Here is an 8,133-nt window from a genome sequence, read left to right on the forward strand (position 1 = left end):
TTTTTTTTTTTTTTTTTCTTTTTTCAGGGAGGGGGAGAGAGACAAAGCATGTGACTGGAGGGAGGAGGCAGAGGGACAAGCAGACTCTGTGCTGAGCATGAGCCCCATGTGGGGCTCAATTCTACGACCCCGAGATCATGACCTGAGCTGAAATCGAGAGTCGGATGCTTAACCAACTGGGCCACCTAGGCACCCCAGTACTCTTTTAATAAAATTCCATTTCCCTCTTAATCCAGCTTTTAGTTTTTAACAATAAGTTAACAATATTTAACAATAAATAGTTTTCCTGGAGCTAAAAAAAAAAAAAAAAAGGGAAGGAGGAGAAATTAAACATTAACAAAGTAAGATTTCTGCTGCTTATTATGAAGTCCTCAGGAGTATCACCAAGTAAAGAAAAAGCTCATATGAAATTTGTAAACATTCTACTTTCCTTCTCTTCATGTGCTACTAAAATTGTTATGTAAAATATTTTCCATTTTTATTTTGCTTTATGGCTACCATAATTTCTATCAAAGCAGAGGAAATAGAGGTAACTGTAAGTCAGAGCCAGTTTCTACTCTGCAATCTAGGAGAAAAACCTTTTACCCAAGGACAAATCAGGTAAGTATTTGTTAATTAATTCTCTCTAATGTTTTGGGGCCATATATGTAGCCATAATTTGTCAACTATAACCATAGATCATGGATTTAATTTAACTAAGAGACGATAAGGTAGATGCCACAGTATATAAAGTTCTGTAACTTAATTTATAGAAGTTTGGTTGTAAACTCTAATATTTGAGAAGCCTGTAGAACCATAAAAACATTAAAAACAACAAAGTTCTGTAATCTGGTTAAATCTAACTCTGGTCTTCATGATTTAAAAACAATATGAATAGAGCTAAAGAAGGTTAAGAAGAAAGTTTTGGAGAATAGTCGGAGTCTGGAAAATAGTCCAAGTTGTTGAACTTAGAAAAGCAAAGGCTAAGAGGTGATAATGCTTTTCAAGTAGGTAAGATATTGTCATACTGAGAATGGTGCCTATCCTTTTCCCATCTCCAGAGGGGAAATGCAGCAGGATAAATTTACATTAGAAAAAGGTTTTCAAAACCACAATGAGATACCACCTCCCACCAGTCAGAATGGCTAAAATTAACAACACAGGAAACAACAACATGTTGGTGAGAATGCAGAGAAAGGGGAACCCTCCTATACTGTTGGTGGGAATGCAAGCTGGTACAGCCACTCGGAAGCCAGTATGGTGGTTCTTCAAGAAGTTAAAAATAAAGCTACCCTATGACCCAGCAATTGCACTACTAGGTATTTACCCCAAAGATACAAATGTAGTGATCTGAAGGGGCACTGCACCCCAATGTTTATAGCAGCAATGTCCACAATAGCCATACTGTGGAAAGAGCCAAAATGCCCATCGACAGGTGAATGGATAAAGATGTGGTATGTGTGTGTATGTATGTATATATATATACACACATGTTTGTATGTGTACACACACATACAAAGGAATATTACTCAGCCAGCAGAAAGGATGAATATTTACCATTTATATTGATGTGGATGATATTGGGAGTATATTATCCTGAGTGAAATAAGTCAGAGAAAGACAATTATATGGTTTCACTCATATGTAGAATATAAGAAGCAGTGCACAGGATAATAAGGTAAGAGAGGGAAAACTGAATGGGAAGTAACCAGAGAGGGAGACAAACCATGAGAGACTCATAACATTGGAAACAAACTGAGGGTTGCTGGAGGGGAGGTGGGTGGGGGATGGGGTAACTGGGTGATGGGCATTAAGGAGGGCATGTGATGTAATGAGCACTGGGTGTTATACGCAACTGATGAACATTACATCTGAAACTAATGATGTACTATATGTTGGCTAATTGAATTTAAAAAAGGAAAAATCAAAGATTTTGAAATTAAGGATGTTTAATATTAGAATGATTTACATCAGGAAGTTGTAGAATCCACTTTCTAAAAGGTCTAAGTAGCCTGATCATCTGCCAAGAATAGCTTATATACCCGCTTACACATCCAACTAATTTTATGGTGCCGTTATTTATTTTGAAAAACACATAGTGATTTTTGTCTAAGGCAGTAGCTAACATGGTATATTTCTAATGATAGAATATTTAAACTTACAGAACTGACTTTAGGAATATTACAGAAAATTATAAAGGTATTTTATGAGCCCAGAAATAGTCATGTATTTTATTCAGTTCCATTGTTGACTGTGTGACCATCATTAACATGTTTAATTTTTCTGTTTCGTGTAATACTCTCCAAATATGGGGTGCCTGGGTGGCTCAGTCTTTAAGCATCTGCCTTTGGGTCAGGTCATGATCCCAGGGTCCTGGGATCGAGCCCTGCATTGGGCTCCCTGCTCAGCAGGAAGCCTGCTTCTCCCTCTCCCACTCCCCCTGCTTGTGTTCCTACTCTCACTGTCTCTGTCAAGTAAATAAATAAAATCTTTAAAAAAAAAAAAAAAACAACTCTCCAAATACATATATGTTAACACCGACAGAAATTGAATTATGGACTCTTAATGAATCACCTCTACCAAGACTCAAGAGAAGGATGGGAAATTTAAAGATGACTGTTTTCAGGATTGTTGAGGGCTGCTTTCTGAAATGTATGATAAGGTGCAGATTTCAAACAATAAGTGGACCACGGTGTGATAATCTGAAAATGGCATTTAGGAACAAAGAAAAGGCTGTTTCTCACTTATTTCTATGGATTGAGAGAAAGTGAGGAAAGTAAGGACTAAATAGTTATATTGGAAAAGGCAACTTGTGACTTAAGGGAAAACCAGATTTTTATGAAGAGTGAACTGCAGAGGATAAAAGGAGTTTATCCTCAAAGAAATGGACTCTCTAGTAGGTGGGGGTGGGGGTGGAGGGTAAAGAATGGCTTGAGAATTTGAAGAATTGGGTGTGGAGTGAGTGTGGTTGGGTTTGAGGGGGGTTGAGTGTGAAGCTGTGATAGTTGGAAGCAAAAGGGAAAAAAGATGTGCTGATGGAGGTGACTGACTAAAACAGATGAAGAGAAAAGACACATTAGAGGAAAATCAGGGCCATTAAGATATTTCATTATGAGCAAGAAAATATTAAAGATAACCAGTTATGTAGTAGAGGAAAACTGGAGGGGATGGTAATTACTCCAGGACTGAGAAGGGCACACATATGCAAAAAGTCACCAGGCTGACTGACCCTTTATTTCAAGAAGAGTTTTCCTAGAACAGTGTTCAGAGACTTAAATGTGGATGTTGATTGTAGAGTGTCTGGTCCTCAAGGACATAGGCCTCTAGGAAGACCAAGGTGCCAGGGACAACACTAAGGGGTCAGTAGGGTTGGAAAGCTATGATTTTTATCTTCTTTACATCTCTGTGTAGAGCTGTAGCATTTTGTAGGAGACCTGCATAATTCAAGACTATTCCTGGCAGCAAAGAATGGAAAGTTTGCTATTGCTATGTGGCAGTAGCTTAAAAGAGTTTTTTAAATCACTCACCAGCCAGCTTCAAAACTGTGACTCTTGATGAGTTATTAATTTGGGGGAATTTGTGTTATTTCATATTTTGCATATAAAATGAATCTTTATTATCAATTCATTTCCTGTTTGCATAAAATGCAACCTTAACAGGAAACCTAAATAGTTTTCCTGTTAAGAGTAATGATAGCTAACGTTCATTGAGGGCTTCTTATTGCCAGGCGCTTTACGTGTATAGATTCACTTTATATGCAGACAACTCTTTGAAGTAGGCACTATTATTCTGTCCCAAGCTCTCTTGTATAGGTGAGGAAGCTGGATGCAAAGATTTTTATCCAATGTCACACACTTATTCTGTGGTGCAGTGTTCCAATGTGGAACTGGGATTTGCATTCCAACTTTCTGGCTCCTGCTTTTGCCCCCTATACTACATACCTTTTTATATATAAAAATTGTGAGTTGTAGGTTGCTTGGAAACTATTATTCTTTGAACTGTCGGTGACTTGAGTATATTGTAGGTGGTGCACAGTTTATGTCAAAAGTGGCTTTTGTGTACTGCTACATAAAATGAAAATTGACTTATTGCTATTATAAATGTCTTAAAGAAGTTCATGCCAATATACTTAGTGATGTGAAGGGCTGTTGACTTGGTTAGGCCAGTTGCTGTTATTCAAATAAGACCACATTGGGTGATACAACCTTAGTTAGTGAATTTCCCGGGATTTGACTCAGTTTTGTGGTCTTAGAAACCTGGTCTAGTCATTAAGTGTCCCAGAGAGGATTAAATTAGCCTAACAATCTCATCAGCCGAATATGTAAAGCCAGAATGCAAATTTATTAATTTACAATGAGATAAAACTGTTACATAAACCAGTCATACCAGGATGATCAATGTATTTTCTTTCAGGTTGTGAACCTAGATGAGAAATCAAATTCTAATCAAGAGGTTTCTTAAAATGGAATTTTTTTTTTTAAAGATTTATTTATTTATTTGAGAGAGCGAGAATGAGAGAGAGTACATGAGAGGGGGGAGGGTCAGAGGGAGAAGCAGGCTCCTTGCTGAGCAGGGAGCCCGATGCGGGACTCGATCCCGGGACTCCAGGATCATGACCTGAGCCGAAGGCAGTTGCTTAACCAACTGAGCCCCCCAGGCGCCCCTAATCAAGAGGTTTCTTGGTGAACAACAGGCACCATGAATATTTCTTGTTTCCCCTCCCCCCCCCCAATTTGTCTATTTCAGAAATTCCTCAAGGATATCATCAATAATAGCTGCTATTGGCATTGTACTGTCAGTCCTTAACTTATAAATAGCCTCCACCCCTGTCCCCCACCACCAGGGGCTCTGCTGCCATAGAAACAGTTGTTAATAAACATGGGTATTTAGAGAATCTGTGGGTACAGAATTGAAGGAAGGGAAAGTCTTGAAAAGCAGAGTTGCAAAAGGGTGCTAATTTCATGGATGGACTCCTAAGTAGGATGAGTAGGGATCTCTATACCTAAGATGTATTTTTGTAGAACTGCCTGAAGGGCTTTCTCCCCTCACTTCTGTTACATTGCCTGAAATTTCACCAAATAGAGATTGGTTTCTATTTGTTAAATGTTCTCTTATAACTATAAATATCTTTGTGTGGTGGGTATTTTTAGTGACCTTACTAATACCCATTCCCTGTTGCTCACCTTCATTTTCTTAGGGGCGTCAATGTGCCCAGCTTTAAGCAAAAAACCCTAATTAAAGCCAGTCATAACAATCCCATTTTCTTTTGCCAGTGATTCTGAAGACAAGTCTGTTGACTTTAGGGAAGGTTTTTGTTTTCCTGATAAAAAGACCATAGGTGGCTGGTACTCTCCTCTTTCCACTTTCTTTGTGCCTTAAATGCGGACACGAAGCTGGGAGACTAACAGTCATCTTGCAACCATGAGATGACAAGTATGAGGCTGAAAATGTGATTCCAAACAAACTGAGGACCATGGAGGAGATGGATCGAGAGAGTTTGGAACATTGTTGGACAGTACATCCAACCTTGGACTGCCTACCTCCAGGCTTATTATGGGGAAAAATAAGGGGCCGGGGGAGTTGTAACCTTTGTTATATGATAGCAAAGCTTTTGATTAACCTGTGCCTGCTGTTTCTTGGAAGGCTGACTGTGTGCAAACTGAAGCTGCAGTGTTAGGAAAAATTTAGAATATTTTCATGTGTTGGTTACTTTTTGTGGCTTTTCAGAAGAATCCTAGATAAGGGGGTGAACTCAAATTAGTGTTCCTCAGCATGAGAGCAGAAAGGGCAACAGAATACAGCTTAGGTATAGAGGTATTCTTTTAGCTCACACTCTAAATTGACAAAGAGTCCCATATTTTGGAATTTTGTAGGGATTAAGGGCAGTACCTCCTCACCTAAGACTATTTCTAGAATTGCTTCAAATCTTTTATGAGAGTTCAGGGGTCAGTAGCTAAGAGATGAAAATCTCCAGGCCTAAAAATTATTTCTAGAAATGTTTTACTCACAGGAACTGATCTGAAGAAAATAGACCAGAGGCTTGATGTGTTTTTGAGGGAATTTGAGGGAAGCTGGCAATAAATTGTGATTGTTTTTACCTTCTAAGCAGTTCTTGTACCTTCTTCCCTAAGGCAAACCAATATGAAGTAGACCACAAAAGCTGTGGAACCCCTGAGAAGGGCATCCACTTAAAAATCGACCTTAGATATGGTTATACAGGTCAGTGACAAAGCAGATACTCTAGAGACTTTAACAGCTGCCAGACTGACTAGTCAAGGAGTTTACCTTATTGCCTGACAAAGAATCTGTGGTTTCTGACCAATAAGATTTGATATGGATTGTGAACTGTTGACCGCTGTGTGCTTCCTATTATCCCCTTTCTTAATGGAATTTTTATTGAGGTCACTCTGTTCTTTCTTTTTCACTATTTTATAAATATATATAGGAAGGGAGTGGTTTAGAGACAGGTTATGTTTTAGCAATACACATGGTCAGATATAGCAATAAGAGTTGCCATATTTGTACTACATAGAACACATAGAAAGTCACCCAGAGATCCTATTTCATGGGGTATTTGGATGAAATAGTGGGGTTGTCTTCCTTGAGAAAATGGTCTTTTCTGTTTAACATATATGTGTAAGAGGTGTGTGTGTGCATATTGAGTTGAGGACTGGCAGACATTGTTGGTGGCCAGCCCATATCCATTCCTTACCTGTACCATAAAAATTAGAAAGTTGAATATTTGGTTTTTGAATCTTTCTTACTGCTGCAGTAGCCATGCACTACAGTTCCAGATTTCAGTCTATAAATCTGCTGGGGGACTTCATGGAAAGCTTTCCATTTTTCTAAATAAGGGGCCCAGACAGGGCTGGGGTTAAGCCCTTTTCTTGCTTTGCCTTGGATATGATGTTTGGAGCTGCAGTGATCATCTTGGAAGTATTAGACAACAAATACGAATGCAAAAAGTTAATATGTTAGGATGGTGGAGCAAGAGTATTGAAGATATTGATGGCATTATTGATTGCTAACCCAACCTTAGCAATCACTGAGTTCAAGAGTTTTTGTCTTGTGTGAAAAATGAATCCATGTTTCTATATGCTATTGTCAACTGGGTTCCCTATAACCCAAAATGTCCTTAACAGTTACAGTATATCTCTTTTCTGTACTACAATGTCAAGGATAGTTTTTGTTCATTTTTAGTCATGATGTCTTACTAGTAAGTAATGGCTATATGAAGAGAATCTTTTTTAAACTTTTGAAGTGTTACTATGTTCAGGCATCTGCTCAATATGTGGCCCAGATTGCATTTTTTTTTTTTTTTACTCTTTGGAAGAGAACATTGGCATATCTCAGCATTGCACTTTTAATATAATTAAGAAACACCTTTTTTAAAAATTGTTATGTTAATCACCATACATTACATCATTAGTTTTTGATGTAGTGTTCCATGATTCATTGTTTGTGCATAACACCCAGTGCTCCATGCAGAACGTGCCCTCTTTAATACCCATCAACAGGTTAACCCATCCTCCCACCCCCTTCCACTCTAGAACCCTCAGATTGTTTTTCAGAGTCCATTGTCTCTCATGGTTCATCTCCCCCTCCGATTTCCCCCCTTGATTCTTTCCCTCCTGCTATCTTCTTGTTTTGTTTTTTAACATATGTATTATTTGCTTCAAGATACAGATCTGTGATTCAACAGTCTTGCACACTTCACAGTGCTCACCATAGCATAGACCCTCCCCAATGTCTATCACCCAGCCATCCCATCCCTCCCACCCGCCACCACTCCAGCAACCCTCAGTTTGTTTCCTGAGATTAAGAATTCCTCATATCACTGAGGTCATATGATACATGTCTTTCTCTGATTGACTTATTTCGCTCAGCAAAATACCCTCCAGTTCCAGCCACCTCGTTGCAAATGGCAAGATTTCATTCTTTTTGATGGCTGCATAATATTCCATTGTATATATACACCACATCTTCTTTATCCAGTCATCTGTCGATGGACATCTTGGCTCTTTCCACAGTTTGGCTATTGTGGACATTGCTGCTATAAACATCGGGGTGCACGTACCCCTTCGGATCCCTACTTTTGTATCTTTGGGGTAAATACCCAGTAGTGCAATTGCTAGATCGTATGGTAGCTCTATT

At 38.7% G+C, this 8,133-nt stretch overlaps 1 protein-coding gene across 26 annotated transcripts in view; it reads left to right on the forward strand.

Moving 5' to 3' along the window:
- The window catches only part of NRG4 (neuregulin 4), a 156,043-nt gene that overhangs the window by 7,891 nt on the left and 140,019 nt on the right, over positions 1 to 8,133 (forward strand). For 13 of the 26 annotated variants that reach the window (XR_014148140.1, XR_014148137.1, XR_014148139.1 and 10 more), the window contains one exon: positions 516 to 600. The exons of 9 other annotated variants lie outside the window; for them this stretch is intronic. The gene's annotated coding sequence lies outside the window, so the exon portion shown is untranslated. 4 more of the 26 variants (XM_081829657.1, XM_081829648.1, XM_081829642.1 and 1 more) reach the window with 2 other exon arrangements.

The sequence above is a fragment of the Leptonychotes weddellii genome, chromosome 9 (assembly GCF_054177405.1).
Source record: "Leptonychotes weddellii isolate Sample4059 chromosome 9, ASM5417740v2, whole genome shotgun sequence".
Classification (NCBI taxonomy): Eukaryota; Metazoa; Chordata; class Mammalia; order Carnivora; family Phocidae; genus Leptonychotes; species Leptonychotes weddellii.